Source organism: Somniosus microcephalus, chromosome 10 (genome assembly GCF_052327205.1).
Source record: "Somniosus microcephalus isolate GS21.2 chromosome 10, FLI_Smic_1.0, whole genome shotgun sequence".
In the NCBI taxonomy this organism is placed as follows: domain Eukaryota; kingdom Metazoa; phylum Chordata; class Chondrichthyes; order Squaliformes; family Somniosidae; genus Somniosus; species Somniosus microcephalus.
The window spans coordinates 140,738,241-140,757,552 of NC_140996.1; positions in this window are offsets into that span (position 1 = coordinate 140,738,241).

Below are 19,312 nucleotides of genomic sequence, written 5' to 3' on the forward strand. Positions count from 1 at the left end.
GTTGGGTTGGCAATGAGATAACTCAAGCAATCAGAGCTCCCGATGTTACAGTGGGAAACTTGTCAGAAAATTAAATTGTTCAGTTCCATGTCATGGCAAGGTCAATCTTCAGTATCCTAGGGTTAATTGGCTGAAAAATGACCTTTGAAGCAGCTTTCATTCAATCGGTGATCAAATTAGAAAGATTTGGACCCCAGCTCAATGTCAGAACTCTGGAAGTAACGATAAACATACAACAGCTTAAAATAAAATAAAAGTAGATGGTATAAAAATGAAATAATATACCGAAAAAGTAAATAGAGATGACAGAAGATAAAGCGATAGTGTAGGAGTCTATGCACTCCTAACAAAAACACTGTGAACTAAACTGGTAGTTAACAAACTTAGTTTAATGCACTGAAAGTATTACAAAACAAGAAACGCAGGAGAAACTCCAAACAGGTCTGTACACTAGCTCACTCCACGAGGACTAACTGGAAACGCCCTCCAACCCTGACGTCATGACGTCATCACGTTTCCCGCCGTTGGGAACATCACGTGACCCACGTGATGACGTCATCGCGTCAGATCGCGATTTTATCGATCCCGTGCTGTTTAAACAGGGCAAACATTAAAAGGTAACAATAATGATTAAAGACAATTGTACAAGTTACTGTGAGAGTCTCTTTGGTGGCTTTGCCACATACACCCCCCCAGAATTGTTTTTAATGAGGAAAGTCAATCGCCGAGGAGGTCGGACAAGCCTGTTTGACCGACTCCTAAACTCCTGGAGAGGAAAACCCTGAGCAGGTGGTGAGCTGGCTGGTAGCACGGTGCGGAAGCGTAGCAGCGGCCGGCCCTGGCGCGGAGGCTGCGCCAGTTTGACCGGCTGTTCAAGGTCCAGGTGCGCAGGTTTGAGGCGATCAACAGAGATGTGATCAGGCTTGCCCCCGACATCAATCACAAAACTCTTGTCCCCGGTCTGTAGAACCTGGAACGGACCTGCATAAGGAGGTGCGAGCGGGGTACGATGGCCGCCTTGGCGCACAAAGACGAACTTGGCCTTTGACAGCTCCCCAGGGATGTTGGAAGAAGGGAAACTGTGCTGCGAGGTCGGAACTGGGCGGAAACACTGAGCCACGTCCCGATGGGCCTCTCGCTGACTGGCTGCAGACCACGGCTGCGTAGGGGATGGCAGGAACTCGCCTGGAACTCGAAGTGGCTGACAGTAAACCATTTCCGCGGCCGACGACTGTAGATCCTCCTTCAGCGCCGTGCGCAGTCCTAGCACCACCCACGGCAGTTTATCGGCCCATGCTGCATCCAGAAGGCTGGCCCTGAGCGACGCCTTCAATGAACGGTGGAACCGCTCGCACAAGCCGTTCGCTTGTGGGTGATAAGCCGTAGCGTGATGTAGTTTAGTGCCCAATACTGAGGCTACCTCATTCCATAGTTCTGACGAAAATTGCGGCCCATGATCCGACGAAATATCCGCAGGGACACCAAACCGGGCCACCCATGATGAGATGAAGGCTCACGCGACATCCGCAGAGGTGGTGAACGTCAGGGGAACCGCCTCCGGCCACCTCGTGGTGCGATCCACCATTGTCAGAAGGTGCGTAAAACCACGGGACGGTGGAAGTGGGCCCACTAGGTCAACGTGAATGTGGTCGAAACGCCGCTCCGGTACCTCGAAGGTGGCCAGAGGGGCCCTAACGTGCCATTGCACCTTGGCCCGTTGACAAACCACACAAGTGTTTGCCCAGTCGCAGACGTCTGCGTATTCCTCTCCATATGAATTTGGAGACTAGCAGCTTCTGCGACGCCCGCATTCCAGGATGCGACAGCCCGTGTATGGCGTCGAAAACGCCTCGGCGCCAGATGGACGGCACAATCGGACGGGGTGCACCCAACGAAACGTCGCAGAGTAGATTGGTACCTGCCGCATGGAATGGTACATCTCTCGGCTGGAGGCTGGCAGGGACAGAACGAAAGGCCTGAGTCTCCGGGTCAGCAGCCTGGTCGGCTGCCATTCTTGTGAAGTCAATGCCTAATTGAATGGCCTGGACGGTGGCACGGGAGAGGCAATCAGCGACGACGTTGTCCTTGCCGGCCACGTGCCTGACGTCGGTGGTGAACTCGGAGATGTAAGTCAGCTGCCGTTGTTGCCGAGCCGACCACGGTTCCGCTGTCTTGGCCATCGCGAACGTCAAGGGTTTGTGGTCAACAAACGCAGTGAAGCGGCGCCCTTCGAGGAGGAATCGGACGTGGCGGATGGCCAAAAACAAAGCTAACAGCTCCCTGTCAAAAGTACTGTACCGACGTTCGTGCCGTTGCAGCTGGCGGCTAAAAAATGCCAGAGGCTGCCATGCGCCATTGACCCATTGCTCCTGGACGGCCCCCACAGCGTAATCCGATGCGTCCGTCATGAGGGCGATGATAGCTCCTGGCAGGGGATGTGCCAACATCGTCGCGTTCGCAAGCGCAGTCTTCATATCCTCGAAGGCGCGACCCATTTTTTGCGACCAAACCATGGGCTCCTTTCCCGTCTTGCCCCTGAGGGCCTCGTAGAGCGGCCGCATGAGTTGTGCGGCCCTGGGGATGAACCGGTGGTAAAAATTAACCATCCCCAGGAACTCCTGTAAGGCTTTTACGGATTGCGGCTTCGGGAACACCGTGATCGCCTCCACCTTAGCTCGAAGCGGTGTTGCCCCTGCGGAAGTTATGCGGTGGCCTAGAAAATCGAGCTGCGCCAGGCCGAAACGACATTTGTCCGGGTTCACAATGAGGCCGTGCTGCTGAAGCCGTTGAAAAAGGACACGGAGATGCTTGAGGTGTTCATCCTTTGTGGTGCTAGCAATCAGAATGTCATCCAAGTAGACGAACAAAAAATCAAGGTCCCGCAGAACTGAGTCCATAAGGCGCTGGAACGCCTGCGCCGCGTTTTTAAGCCCAAAGGGCATGCGGAGGAATTCAAAAAGTCCAAAAGGGGTGATGACCGCCGTCTTTTCGACATCCTGGGGGTGCACTGGGACCTGATGGTAGCCACGGACGAGGTCGACCTTTGAGAATATTGACTTCCCCGCCAAATGCGCAGAGAAATCTTGTATGTGGGGGATGGGGTAACGGTCGGGCATCGTTATCTCATTGAGGCGATGATAGTCACCACAGGGCCGCCATCCCCCGCCGAGCTTTGGGACGATGTGGAGCGGTGAAGACCAGGGACTATTGGACCGGCGAATAATCCCCAGCTTCTCCATCGGGGCGAACTCTGCCTTCGCCGCTGCGAGCTTGCTGGGCTCCCTGGCATAGACGGGAGAGCCGGTTGTCAAAATATGATGCTCCACCCGATGCTTGGCGGTCGAAGCTGAAAAGGTGGGCTTTGTCAGCTCGGGGAAGTCCCCGAGAAGGCGGGAGACGTCGTCGGGAGGTGGCCGCGCGCAGGAGACCGAGTGCGGCGCAGCCGTGCTGTGCGCACCTGAAATACCGTCGAGCGTGGTGGCATGAACGAGGCATCGATTTTTCACATCCACCAACAGGCTGTTGGCGCCTAAAAAGTCGGCGCCCAAGAGGGCCTGCGAAATTTGAGCGGTGACGAAATCCCAGGTAAAGCGCTGGCCACTGAAACAGACTTGCACCAGTCATTTCCCATAAGTGCGGATCGTGACCCCGTTGGCAGCTTGGAGGGGGGGACCCCATCCGCCGGACCGAAGGTCGAGGACCGAGGCGGGAAGTATGCTGCACTGTGTCCCCGTGTCACACAGAAAACGACGGCCCGAGATGGAGTCGGTTAAATACATGAGATTCCAGGAGTCGCTGATCGCCATCGTGACCGCGGGGGATGCACCGGGTCCGGTGTTCTTGACTCGCGGCAGTCTGTTCAGCAGTCTGTGCACGAAACTACATGGTGGTCGGCAGCAGCGGGCCTTCGGGTCGAAATGAGTGTGGTAGTAACAGTAACCGGCCGTCGGAGGCGCCGGGGCTGGGGCCGGGCCCCTCGGGGCGGAGCATTGCGCGATGGTGCAGTATTGTTGCCGGACCCCGTAAATTTTATCCGCCTCTTCGGCGAGCGCGATGCAGTCCCCGGTGTCCGATCTGGCGAGGGCTACCTGGACGTGTTTGGGCAGCTGCGTAAGGAACAGCTCGCGGAACAGGAAACATGGGGGCTCGGACCCCAGGAGTGTCAGCATGTGGCTCATTAGTTCCGAGGGTTTGGAGTCACCTATCCCTGGTTGTGTCAGTAAGCGGCGAGCGCGCTCTGCCTTGGTAAGGCCAAATACCTACAGCAGCCGAGACTTGATGGCTACATACTTGTTAGCATTCGGGGGGTTCTCCAGAAGGCTGATGATCCTCGACGCCATTGAGCTATCGAGGGAGGAGACCACGTACAAATATCAGGTCTGGTCCTGCACGATGTTGTGGAGTTCAAACTGCGCCTCGGCCTGCACAAACCAGGAGGCCGCCTGTTGTTCCCAGAATTGGGGGAGCTTCAAGGCCACAGCGTTGGCATCCATCACTGGCCTGCGTTCCGTGTACACCGCGAAAAACGATCGCGAGAATTCGGGGTCACCAATGTAGGAGCCTGTGCACTCCTAACAAAAACACTGTGAACTAAACTGGTAGTTAACAAACTTAGTTTAATGCACTGAAAGTATTACAAAACAAGAAATGCAGGAGAAACTCCAAACAGGTCTGTACACTAGCTCACTCCACGAGGACTAACTGGAAACGCCCTCCAACCCTGACATCATGACATCATCGCGTTTCCCGCCGTTGGGAACGTCACGTGACCCACGTGATGATGTCATCGCGTCAGATCGTGATTTTATCGATCCCACGCTGTTTAAACAGGGCAAGCATTAAAAGGTAACAATAATGATTAAAGACAATTGTACAAGTTACTGTGAGAGTCTCTGGTGGCTTTGCCACAATAGGACAAAAATACTAGGGAAATAGAGCAGATGTAGTTTATATTTTTACTCAGGGTTTGTAAAATGTTCATTTCAGTAATATTACATTTGAAAATCATTATTACTGTAATATAAGAGAATGCTTCAGTGTCTTGATATGTGAGATTTTATAAATTTGGCTCACCCACGGAGAAAATTGGCAAATTGCAAATAGACATAGGAACAAGCAGATCAGAGAGTTCAACGCATGGCTTAAAGAGTGGTGTAGGTGGAAGGGGTTTTGATTCATGGGGCACTGGCACCAGTACTGGGGAAAGAGCGAGCTGCTCTGTTGGGACAGGCTCCACTTAAACCAGGCTGTGACTGGTGTCCTAGCGAATTGTATAACTAGGGCTTTAGATAGGGTATTAAACTAAAAAGGGGGGGTGGGGGGGTGCAAGTGAGGTGAAATTTAGTAATCTAAAGACAAAAGTCAAGGCAATAGAGCAGTGTAGTGAGTTGGGTAAAGATAAGCAGTGTATTACAGGAAGGGACAGAGGGGGCTAAATTCGGTTGAGTTACGCCTCCCATTAGCTATGTCCGCCGGGATCAGGGGGGACTACCTGCAGCCGGGGTGGCGCTAGTTAAAGGGGAGGTGGCGGGCAGCCATTTTTGTTGCTGGCCGCCTGCCAGCACCTGCCCTCGTTGCTGTCCCCGGACACTGTGAAGCCCCCCCGTGGGGTGCCGGCTGCTCTCCATGAGCCCGGCACTCTTCTTGAGTGCCAGGCTCATTTGCCGGCATTCCCGATCCCTGGTGGCCCAGTTGGGCACTGGGACATGCTGCGCCAGGCCCCTCCTCTTTAATAAGGGGAGGAAGGCCTGCAGTACCGCGGCGCAACATGCCACATGGCGCTGCGGCATGTAACGCTGCAATATTGGTTCACAGCACCCTAAGAGGGACGCGGGGTGCTTCCGGTAGCGCCCCTCCTCCCTCTTGGGGTGCTACCTCAGAAAATTGGCCGCAGTGGGTGCTAACTTTTTCGGGATGCTAAAATTAGCGCCCTGGTGAAGGTAGCGCCCCAAAGGGGGCACTACCCAATTTTTACCCCAGAGAGTGCATCAACGAATAAGTTGAAAGCAGGAAATAATGGTAAAAAGTTAAAGTTAAAATCTCTTTATCTGAATGCACAAAGCATTTGTAACAAGATAGACAAATTAGTGGCACAAATAGAGATAAACGGGTATGATCTAATAGCCATTACAGAAACGTGGTTGCAAGAGGTCCAAGGTTGGGAAATAAATATTCCAGGGTATTTGACATGTTGAAAAGATAAGCAGACTGGAAAAGGAGGGGGTTAGCCTTAATAATAAAGGATAACATAGGATAGTAGCAAGAAAGGACCTTGGCTCGGAAAATTAGGAAGTAAAATCAGTATGGATGGAGATAAGAAATAACAAGGGGCAGAAAACAGTGGTGGGAGTAGTTTATAGGCCCCGTAACAGTAGTTATATCATTGGACAGAGTATTAACCAAGAAATAATAGGAGGTTGTTATAAAGATAATGCAATAATCGTTGGGGACTTTAATCTTCATATGGACTGGGCAAATCAAACAGGAGGACAAGTTCATGGAATGCATTCAAGACAGTTTCTTAGAACAAGATGTCATGGAACCAACTAGTGAACTGGTTATTTTAGATCTTGTATTGTGTAATGAGACTGGGTTAATTAGTAATCTCATAGTAAAGGATCCTCTAGGGAAGAGTGATCATATTATGATAGAATTTCACATTGAGTTTGAGAGTGACATTCCTTAGTCTGAAACTAGAGTCTTAAACTTAAATAAAGCCAATTACATAGGTATGAGGAGTGAGTTGGTTACAATAGAATGGGAAATTAGATTATAAGGTATGATGGTAGATAAGCAGTGGCAAACATTTAAAGAAATAGTCCACAATTCTAAATGAATATTCATTTCATTGAGAAATAAAAACTCCACAGAAAAGTGATCCATCCGTAGCTAACTAAAGAAGTTAATGATAGTATTAGATTAAAAGAAGAGGCTTATAATGTTGCGAAGAACAGTAGTAAGCCTATGACTTGGGAGAGCTTTAGAAACCAGCAAAGGATGACCAAAACATTTTTAAGAATGGAAAAAATAGAATGAGAGTAAACTAGCAAGAAATATAAAAACAGATTGTAAGAGCTGCTACATGTATGAAGAGAGTAGCAAAAGTAAGTGTTGGTCCGTTAGAGGCTGAGACAGGAGAAATTATATTGGGGTACAAGGAAATGACAGAGACTTCAAATAACTATTTTGTATCAGTCTTCACAGTAAAAAACACAAAAAGCACACCAAAAGTAATGGGGAACCAAGGAGCGAATGAGAGTGAGGAACTTAAATTAAATAAGAGTAGAGAAAAACTACTTGAGAAACTAATGGGATGAAAAACTGACAAATCCCCTGGACCTGATGGCCTACACCCTAGGGTTCTAGAAGAGATGGCTGCAGAGATAGCATGTGCATTGATTGTGATCTTCCAAAATTCCCTAGATTCTAGAACAGTCCCAGTGGATTGGAAGGTAGCAAATGTAACAGCACTATTCAAGAAAGGAGGATGAGAGAAAACAGGGAACTACAGGCCAGATGGCTTGACATCAGTCGTCGGGAAAATGCTGAAATCCATTATTAAGGAAGTGGTAACAGGACACTTAGAAAATCATAATATGATTAGGCAGAGTCAACATGGTTTTATGAAAGGGAAATCATGTTTAACAAATGTATTAACGTTTTTGAGGATGTAACTAATAGGGTATATAAAGGGGAACCAGTGGATGTAGCATATTTGGATTTCCAGAAGGCATTCAATAAGGTGCCACATAAAAGTTTGTTGTGCAAGATAAGGGCCCATGGTGTTGGGGGTAATGTATTAGTATGGATAGAGGATTGGTTAACGGATAGGAAACAGAGAGTAGGGATAAATGGGTAATTTTCAGGCTGACAGGCTGTAACTAGTGGGGTGCCTCAAGGATCAATGCTTGGACCTCAGCTATTTATAATCTATGTTAATGAATTAAATGAAGGGACTGAGTGCAATGTATCCAAGTTTGTTGATGACACAAAGCTAGGTGGAAAAGTAAGCTATGAGGAGGACACAAAGAGCCTGCAAAGAGATATAGACAGGTTAAGTGAGTGGGCAATAAGATGGCAGATGAAGTATAATGTGGGGAAATGTGAGGTTATTCACTTTGGTAGGAAGAATAGAAAATCAGAATATTTCTTAAATGGTGAGAAACTATTAAATGTTGGGTGCTCAGAGAGATTTAGATGTCCTAATGTAAAAAACACAGAGAGGTAGCATGCAGGTACAGCAAGCAATTAGGATGGCAAATGGCATGTTGGCCTTCATTGAAAGGGGGTTGGAGGAAAAGAGTAAGGAAGCCTTACTACAATTGTACAGGGCTTTGGTGAGACCACATCTAGAGTACTGTGCACAATTTTGTCTCCTTAGCTAAGGAAGGATATACTTACACCCGCGGGAAGCCCCCGACCCGAATTTCTGGGCCATCACTTGCCCGCCACCTTCGAAGATTTGTGGATATGCAACCCAGATCCCTCTGCTCTTGCACCCCCATCAAAATAGTACCATTTAGATTATACTGCCTCTCCATGTTGTTCCTCCCAAAGTATATCACTTCACACATATCCGCATTAAATTGCATCTGCCATGTGTCTGCCCATTTCACCAGTCTATCTATATCCTCCTGAAGTCTGCTACTATCCTGCTACGAATTTACTATCTTGCTAAGAAAATAAGAACTTAAGAAATAGCAGCAGGAGAAGGCCATACAGACCATCAAGCCTGCTCCACCATTTAACAAGATCATGGCTAAACTTCTATATCAACTCCACTTTCCCACCCTATCCCCATATCCATTGATTCCCTTAGTACCCAAAAACCTAGTGATCTCAGCCTTGAATATACTCATCGACTGAGCATCCACAGCCCTCTGGAGTAGAGAATTCCAAAGATTCACAACCCTCTGAGTGAAGAAATTTCTCCTCATCTTAGTCTTAAATGGCCGACCCCTTATCCTGAGACTAGGCCCCCTGGTTCTAGACTCTCCAGCTAGGGGAAACAACCTCTCGGAATATTAATACCACGTACTAAGCATGTACAGCATTTATAATTATCAGCCTTTCACACTGTGTTAAAATACTTCCTCAGAACATTGTATGTTTCAATGAGATTACCTCTCATTCTTCTAAACTCCAGAGAATATAGGCCCATTCTACACAATCTCTCATCATAGGGCAACCCTCTCAACCCAGGAATCAATCTAGTGAACCTTTGTTGCACCGCCTCTAAGGCATTTATATCCTTCCTCAGATCATAAGACTAAGGGGGAAAAATTCAGTTGATTAGCGCCTCCCGTTAGCGCCTGGTGGGGGCACTAATTGGGCGCTGATACAGTAGCGCCGGGGCGAGGTGAATCCAATCCAGCGCCGCTTGGCAAATCCGGCCCCCATTGCGCCCCCGCTATCAGTTACCGCTGGGGGGTTCACCGCCAGGCAGATCATGACATCAGTGAGCAAACGCTCACTGGGTGCCCGATCTGCAAAATTCATTGCCGCCCCCTGCGATAGCACCTCACCCCGACAGCGACAGGGAGAAGAAGCATCAAGCAGGCGGATGCTGGCTCCAGTGGCGCTACTTAAAGGAATCATGAGTAATGAGTCACAGCTGTCATGATAGTGCTGTTTCACTGCTTCCTTGTCAGATTGACATTGTGCAACAGTTTAATTCAATCATTTAAATGTTGTCTAGTAACAGGAGTGTTGTGGCTACTAACAATTAATTACATTTATTCTCACAACTTATCAAAGTGCTACACTTGGTTACATTAATAGGGGCTTTACTGGCAGTTGACCTCACCCTCCAGGATCTACAGTGGAGGGGCCAGGGAAAGATTGGAACATGTGGGCAGAAAGAGGAGAAGGGCCTTGAGGTCTTTCAACAGGAGGCCTTACCCTCCGAGGGTAGTCTGAGTGCACTTCTCCTACCTCCAGTTAAGCGAGGAGCAGTTTATTAGAAGGCTCCGCTTCAGCAAGGAGGTGGTCACAGAACTCTGCCACCTCCTGCAACCAGACCTCAAGCCTCAGATCAGGGTGACCACAGCTCTCTCAGTGACAGTCAAGGTCACCGTCACCTTCAATTTCTTCTCCAGCGATTCCTTCCAGTCTGCAAAAGGAGATATAGCTAATATTTTGAAGTTCGCCATCTATCGCTGCATCCGGGAGGTCACAGAGGCCCTCTACAGTAGGAGGAGGGAGTACATTTCCTTCTCCATCACCACAAAGAAGCAGTACGAATGTACATGTGGTTTTGCTAGGATAGTGGGCTTCCCCATGGTACAGGGCACCATTGGCTGCACCCACGCATAACAATTGCAGGCACTGCATAACAATCCTGAGATCTTCCATAACCGCAAAGGCTACCACTCACTTAATGTGCAGTTGGTGTGTGACCACACACAGCGAATCCCCAATGTTAGTGCCCGCTATCCTAGCAGCAGCCACGATGCATTCATCCTGTGCCAGACCGGTGTGCCTGCACTCTTCCAGGCACCACGTCAAGCTTGTGGCTTGCTGGTCGGAGACAAGGTTATCTGCTCTCCACCTGGCTTCTGACTCCCCTCTGCAACCCTAACAGTCCTGCCCAGCACTCACATAATGAGAGCCATGCCGCCACCAGGAACATCATCGAGCAGACCATTGGCCTGCTGAAGCAATGGTTCCGCTGCCTTGACCGCTCGGGAGGAGCCCTCTAGTACTTGGCGGAGCGGGTGTCTCATTTCGTGGTGGTCTGCTGCATGCTTCATAACATGGCCATAATGAGGGCCCAGCCCTTGCTACCAGTGATTGTGGGACCACCTCAGGAGGAAGAATAGGGAGAGGAGGAGAAGGAGGAGGATGAGGAAGATGAGGAGGATGAGGAGAAGGAGGAACAAGAGCGAGGGAGGAGGCAGCCACTCAATCGGCCTTCCAGAAGGGCGGTCCATGACCTCCTCATCAGACTGCGTTTCCATTAAATTAATCCCCAGATCCCCGTTGCTGACCACAGCCCCATCATTCCATCCCTGTCGCAGGCCATATCACAGTGCAAAGCTGAAATGAGAGACACCACAAAAGAATCCAAACTGAATTAATAAATTTATCTATAATCAGTGAACACATATTTACAACAACAATAATACCTATACACCCTTGTGCAATCCCTTAGTGCCTCTCATTAATGTGCTTTTGCCTACTCTAGTGCTCCTACGATGTGCTGGCCCAATGGCTGTAGCAGGGCTGGGGGAAGGCGGCTGAGTGTCCGTGCAGGAGATTTCAGATGGTCTTGCAGGACGCCCTCGACCAGCTCTGGACCTGGAAGGCCCAGCTGTAGACTGCACCACCTCAGCATGGGCGGCAGCAGTCTGGGCTGGCTGGATGACAGGCAGCGATAAGGGCAATGGCGGAGTGGCAGTGGTGGGAGCAGGAATGCTGTCATCCTGAGAGAGGACAGCAGGTTCCTGCTCCATTGACCCACTGCCACTCCCCCGGGGCAGCACCTCAGCATCCCTAGCAATCTGTTGCAGCACAGATTGCTGGCCTGCTGCGACACCGTGAAAGCCATGATGGCAGCAGTCAGAGCTTGCGTGGCATCAAGCTGAGATTGCCTGAGAGCAGTCTGAGATTGGATGCCACCAAGCATAGGCTGCATTACAGCACTAAGACGTTGCATCACTTCTGCCTGTGCTGCAATGGAAGCTGCTAGATCACCCATCACATGCGGTATCTGGTCTGGGTCACCACAGTCTCTCTGGGAGTCTACCATCCTTTGCAGACTGGAAATGATGGGCTCCATGGTGTATATAGAGCTCTGTGCAATGTTGGAAGCGGACTCCTCCATGCTCCTTACCGTTGCCGATAGGCTCTCGTGAATCTTGCCATTGTACCTATCATCTCCGTGTGCATGCCCATCACCCTTCTTCTAAAGGTCTTCCCATTGAGGTCCTCATCTGAGAACTGTGCAGAAGAACTAGCGCACAAACTCGCCCTCTGGGAAGCTGGCTCCTGAGCTACCCTTTCCCCCAGCCTTGCTGCAGCCTGTTTGTCCCCAGTGCATCACCCTGTGCATATCTTGCTACTATACTAGCCTCCAAAGAACATGTAAGCACATAAAACATAAGAACATAAGAAATAGGAGCAGGAGTAGGCCATTCGGCCCTTCGAGCCTGCTCCGCCATTCAATGAGATCATGGCTGATCTTCTGCCTCAATTCCATTCACCAGCCCTATCGCCATATCCCTTGGTGCCTTTACTAGTCAGAAATCTATCAACTTCGGTTTTGAATATACTCAATGACTGAGCTTCCACAGCCCTCTGGGGTAGAGAATTCCAAAGATTCACCACCCTCTGTGTGAAGAAATTTCTTCTCATCTCAGTCCTGAATGGCCTACCCTTTATCCTGAGGCTGTGGCCTCTGGTTCTAGACTCCCCAGCCAAGGGAAACATTCTCCCAGCATCCACCCTATCAGGCCCTGTAATAATTTTCTATGCTCCAATGAGATCCCCTCTCATTCTTCTGAATTCAAGAGAATACAGGCCTAGTTTACTCAATCTCTTCTCATACGACTGTCCCACCATCCCAGGAATCAATCTCATGAACCTTCGTTGCACTCCCTCTATGGCAAGTATATCCTTCCTTAGGTAAGGAGGCCAAAATTGTACACAGTACTCCAGGTGTGGTCTCACCAAGGCCCTATATAATTGGAGTAAGACTTCTTTACTCCTGTACTCAAATCCTCTTGTAATGAAGGGCAGCATACCATTTGCCTTCCTAATGGCTTGCTGTACCTGCACATTCACTTTCAGTGACTCATGTACAAGGACACCCAGGTCCCTTTGAGCATTTACATTCCCCAATCTTTCACCATTTAGGAAATACTCTGTGATATGCCTATCAATTAGTCCAATAAAAGGCGACGAGTTAAGAACGTAACTGAAGGTTTTTATTGGCTAAATAACAGAGCCCACCCTCGTGGGTGATCCGATCCAACAGGGAGGAATACTAGCCAGTCAGCTACCTTTATACCTGGGCAGGTAATGGGCGGAGTCGGAGGTGGTCAGCCCAGGTATAACAGTGCGACAAGAGGCGACCTCGTGTAGTGATGTGACAGTGAGAACAGTGAGAACAATATACAGTGATAACTATAACAGTGGTTTACCACATTCACCCCTTGTTTAGATTAGAGTCCGGCGGGGTGAAGTGTATTACCAGCTCTGGTATGTCAGTCTGTCCGGAGGCTTCGTTAGCCTCTCCGATCGTCGCAGCGGCGGTGTTACATTATCCGGTGTTAAAGCTGGTGTCTGCGTAGTCGGCAAAGGCTCGTGGGGTTCCGGCATGCCGTCTACCTCGGCTGGACTCGGGGGGTTGGGAGGGGGGGGTGAGGGTGCGAGGTCTCGTAAGGAGACAGTGTCCTCCCGTCCGTCTGGGTAAGCCACATAGGCGTACTGGGGGTTGGCGTGCAGGAGGTTCACCTTCTCGACCAGGGGGTCCGTTTTATGGGCCCTCACGTGCTTTCGCAGCAAGACAGGTCCCGGAGAGGTCAGCCAGGTTGGTAGGGTGGTTCCCGTAGTCGACTTCCTGGGGAAGACAAACATTCGAGCATGGGGGGTGGTGTTAATGGCAGTGCAAAGTAGTGACCGGATGGAGTGCAGCGCAATCGGGAGGACCTCTTGCCAGCGGGAGGTTGGGAGGCCCTTAGACTTTAAGGCTAAGAGGGTGGCCTTCCATACCGTCGCGTTCTCTCTTTCCACCTGGCCGTTCCCTCGGGGGTTGTAGCTGGTGGTCCTGCTTGCTGCAATACCCCTCTCCAATAGGAACTGACGGAGTTCCTCGCTCATGAAGGAGGCGCCCCGGTCACTATGTATATAGTTCGGGAACCCGAACAAGGCGAAGAGTTTGTTCAGGCATTTAATGACCGTGTTACTGGTCATGTCTGGGCAGGGGAAGGCAAAGGGGAAACGGGAGTACTCATCAACGATGTTGAGGAAGTACACATTACGGTCGGATGACGGTAGGGGCCCCTTGAAGTCGATGCTCAGACGCTCGAAGTGGCGGGTGGCCTTGATCAGGCTTGCTCTGTCCGGCTTATAGAAGTGCGGTTTGCACTCAGCACAGATCTGGCAGTTCCTGGTCATGGTCCTGACCTCCTCGATGGAGTATGGCAGGTTGCGGGCCTTAATGAAATGGTAGAGTCTGGTGACTCCGGGGTGGCAGAGGTCATTGTGGAGGGTCTGAAGTCTATCACTTTGCGCGCTGGCGCATGTAATGCGTGAAAGAGCATCAGGGGGGTCGTTCAGTTTACCGGGCCGGTACAAGATCTCATAATCATAGGTGGAAAGCTCGATTCTCCACCTCAAGATTTTGTCGTTCTTGATCTTGCCCCTCAGCTTGTTATTAAACATGAAGGCAACCGAGCGTTGGTCGGTGAGGAGGGTAAATCGTTTGCCTGCCAAGTAGTGCCTCCAGCGCCGTACTGCCTCCACAATTGCCTGGGCTTCCTTCTCGACCGACGAGTGTCGGGTCTCGGGGCCCTGTAGGGTCCTTGAGAAGAAGGCTACCGGCCTACCCTCCTGGTTAAGGGTAGCGGCTAGGGCGAAGTCGGATGCATCGCTCTCCACTTGGAAGGGGATTGACTCATCCACTGCGTGCATTGTGGCCTTGGCTATGTCTCCCTTAATGAGGGAGAAGGCCGCGCACGCCTCTTCCGTGAGGGGGAAGGATGTGGTTTTCAGGAGGGGTCTGGCTTTGTCCGCATAATTGGGTACCCATTGGGCATAGTAGGCGAAAAGCCCCAGGGTTCTCCTAAGTGCTTTTGGACAGTGGGGGAGGGGTAGCTCCATGAGGGGGCGCATTCTTTCGGGGTCGGGGCCGATGACTCCGTTCTCTACTACACAGCCAAGGATGGCAAGGCGCGCTGTGTTAAACACACATTTCTCCTTATTGTAGGTGAGGTTCAGCCGTTGGGCCGTACGGAGGAATTTCTCCAGATTCACGTCATGGTCCTGCCGGTTGCGGCCGCAGATGGTGACGTTATCGAGATAGGGGAAAGTGGCCTGTAGTCCGTTCTGGTCAACCATCCGGTCCATCTCCCGTTGGAAAACCGAGACCCCGTTGGTGACACCAAAGGGGACCCTAAGGAATTGGTAGAGGCGGCCATTCGCCTCGAAGGCGGTGTACTGGCTGTCCTCCGGGCTGATGGGGAGTTGGTGGTAGGCCGACTTGAGGTCGATGGTCGAGAATACGCGGTATTGTGCAATCTCATTGACCATGTCCGATATGCGGGGGAGGGGGTATGCGTCCAGCTGGGTGTATCTGTTTATGGTCTGGCTGTAGTCGATAACCAGGCGATTTTTGTCGCCGGTCTTGACTACCACCACCTGGGCACGCCTCAATAATGCCCTCTTTCAGGAGTCGCTGCACCTCAGAGCTAATGAAGGCTCTGTCCCCAGCGCTGTACCGCCTGCTCTTAGTAGCGACAGGTTTGCAGTCGGGGGTGAGGTTAGCGAACAGGGAAGGTGGCGGTACCTTGAGGGTGGATAGGCTGCAGGTGTTACGCGGTGGGCGGTTTAACTTTCGCTGGTTGTCGACTGTGAGTGGGGGGAGGGGTCCACCGTATGCTAGGGTTACACTTTGGAGGTGGGATTGGAAGTCCAGCCCTAGTATGACGGCAGCGCACAGCTGGGGGAGTACGAGGAGTTTAAAATTTTTATACTCTGTCCCTTTAACCGACAATGTCACGACACAGTAGCCGCTGATGTCTGTGGCGTGCGACCTCGATGCCATCGAGATGCGGCTGCGCGTTGGCAGGACGGGGAGGGAGTAGTGGCTCACCGTGTCTGGGTGGATGAAGCTCTCCGTGCTTCCGCTGTCGAACAGGCAGGTCGTGGCGTGGCCGTTGACTTTGATGTCCATCATTGAGCTGGCCAGGTGGTGCGGGCGGGCTTGATCCAGGGTCACGGAAGCTAGGGTGTAGATGAGCGCGTCGTTGTCATGACAAGATGGCGGCGAAGATGGCGGCCCCCGTAGTTCACATGAGGCTCTGTTTAAATCGTTTGCCCCGCACAAAGATGGCCGCCCCTGCTGTTCCCATGAGGCTCTGCAGGCTTCGGCTGCCCCGCACAAAGATGGCCGCCCCTGGTTTTCCCATGAGGCTCTGCAGGCTTCGGCTGCCCCGCACAAAGATGGCCGCCCCTGGTTTTCCCATGAGGCTCTGCAGGCTTCGGCTGCCCCGCACAAAGATGGCCGCCCCCAGGGTTCGCATGAGGCACTGCTGGCTTCTGAGGATTTGCTTCTGCAGGCCTTGGAGAAGTGGCCTTTCTTGAGGCAGGTTTTGCAGGTCGAGTTTTTGGCTGGGCAGCGCGACCTCGGATGCTTCTCCTGGCCGCAAAAGAAGCAGCCAGCGGCCCGATCGGGGTTGCCTGATGTCGGGGCCGGTACCAGGGCTAGCGGGCCCGGTCGGATCCGTGATGCAGACGCTGAGGTAGGTCCCGGGGGCAGCGCTGTGAAGGGTGGTGGGGTGGGGGTCGGGCCCGAGTCCCAGGGTCGCGAATAGTACCTGGCAAACGCTTCCTGGTCTTGCTGGGTGGCCTCTAGGGTGAGGGCGAGGGCTTCGGCCTTGTCCAGGTCTATGTCCTTAGCTTCAAGCAGTCTTTGCCGTGTGTAGTCGGAACGTAGGCCTCTCACCAAGGCGTCGCGGACATTGTCTTCCATGTTCGCAGTAGCCGTCACCGCTTTAAAGTCACAGTTCCTGCCGAGTTGTCTCAGCGCTCGTGAAAATTCAGCTATCGATTCTCCTGGCTGTTGCTGGCGAGATCTTAAGAGATGCCTAGTGTACATGTAGTTTACCGGGCTCCGGTACTGCTGTTTCAGTAGGTTGATGGCGTCGTCGTACGTAGTCATGTCCTGGATGAGTGTATATACTCTCGGGCTCGCTTGGGCTTTCAGGACTCTTAGTTTGGATCTCTGAGGGACGACGGCTTCCTCCAGGTACGATTCGAAGCAGTCCAGCCAGTGTTTGAAGTCGTTGGCTGAGTTTGGTGCCTGTGGGTTTAGATCCAGGTATGGTGGTTTCAAGGCTTGCAGCCAAGCCGGCTGGTGTGGCCCGTTGTCTGGAGGCTGCTGTTGCTGTGCTGCTGGGTGAGCTCCTTGCTGTTGCTGTTCATTATCAGACATCTTTAAAATTTAGTCAATAAAATTGATATGCCTATCAATTAGTCCAATAAAAGGCGACGAGTTAAGAACGTAACTGAAGGTTTTTATTGGCTAAATAACAGAGCCCACCCTCGTGGGTGATCCGATCCAACAGGGAGGAATACTAGCCAGTCAGCTACCTTTATACCTGGGCAGGTAATGGGCGGAGTCGGAGGTGGTCAGCCCAGGTATAACAGTGCGACAAGAGGCGACCTCGTGTAGTGATGTGACAGTGAGAACAGTGAGAACAATATACAGTGATAACTATAACAGTGGTTTACCACACTCTGCCTATCTGTATTTTCGATCAAAGTAGATTACTTCACATTTATTCACATTATATTCCATCTGCCATGTTCTCGCCCACTCACTGAGCCTGTCGAGATCCCCTTGAAGCCTCTTCACATCCTTTTCACAACTGACACTGCCACCTAGCTTTGTATCATCAGCAAATTTGGAAATGTTACATTTAGTCCCCTCTTCCAAATCATTGATATAGATTGTGAATAGCTGGGGTCCAAGCACTGATCCTTGCGGTACCCCACTAGTCACAGCCTGCCATCCTGAAAAAAACCGTTTATCCCTATTCTTTGTTTTCTGTCTGTTAATCAATTCTCAATCCATGCTAGTATATTACCCCCAATTGCATGTGCCCTAATTTTCTTCACCAACCTCTTGTGTGGGACCTTATCGAAGGCCTTCTGAAAACCCAGATACACCACATCTACCAGTTCCCCTTTGTCTACTCCACTGGTTACATCCTCAAAGAACTCCAATAGGTTTGTCAAACAGGATTTCCCTTTCATAAATCCATGTTGACTCTGCCCAATCTTACTATTAGTTTCTAAGTGCCCAGTTATTGCATCCTTTATAATAGATTCCAGCATTTTCACAACTATTGATGTAAGGCTAACACGTCTGTAGTTCTCCATTTTCTCTCTCCCTCCTTTCTTAAATAGCGGGGTTACATTTGTTATCCTCCAATCTGCAGGAACCGTTCCAGAATCTATAGAATTTTGGAAGATGACAACCAATGCGTTCACTATCCCAATGGCCACCTCATTCAAAACCCTAGGATGTAGTTTATCCATTCCTTGGGATTTATCAACTTTTAGTCCCATTAATTTTGCTAGTACTGTTTTTATACTAATAATAATTTCTTTAAGTTCTTCATTCTCGCCACACCCTTGGTTTTCTCGTATTTCAGGGAGGTTTTTTGTGTCTTCCTCTGTGAAGACAAAAACAAAGTATTTATTTAATTTCTCTGCCATTTCCTCATTCCCCATTATAAATTCTCCCATCTCTGACTATAAAGGACCTACATTCACCTTTGCCAGTCTTTTCCTTTTCACATACCTATAGACGCTTTTACAATCTGTCTTTATATTTTTTGGTAGTTTGTGCTCATATTCCATTTTCCCTTTCTTTATCAATTTCTTGTTCCCCCTTTGCTGATTTCAAAAAAGATCCCAATCCTCAGGCAACTTTATAAGCTTCCTCCTTTGACTTAATACTAACTTTAATTTCTTTTGTTAGCCATGGTTGGATCACTTTTCCTTTTGGGTTTTTATGTCCCAGAGGAATATATCTTTCTTGCAAATTATGCATTATTTCCTTGAATGTTAGCCATTGTATGTCCACTTTCATACCTTTTAATGTAGTCTCCCAATCTACCACGGCCAACTTGTCCCTCATACCCTTATAGTTTTCTCTGTTTAGATTGAAGACCTTAGTTTCAGATTGGACTACATCACTCTCAAACTTAATATAACATTCAATCATGTTATGGTCACTTGTCCCTAAGGCCCCTTTACCACAAGATTATTGATTAGCCCTTTCTCATTACACAGTACCAGATCCAGAATAGCCTATTCCCTGGTTGGTTCCTCCACATACTAATCCAGGAAACCATCTCGCATGCATTCCAAGAATTCATCCTCCACACCATTAGTGGTAATTTGATTTGCCCAGTCAATATGTAAATTAAAGTCCCCCATAATTACTGTATTGCCCTTGTTACATGTACTTCTAACCTCTTGATTGATACTGTGCCCTACATTACCACTACTGTTTGGTGGCCTATACACAACTCTCACCAATGTTTTCTGCCCTTTGCTGTTTCTTAGCTCTGCCCAAACT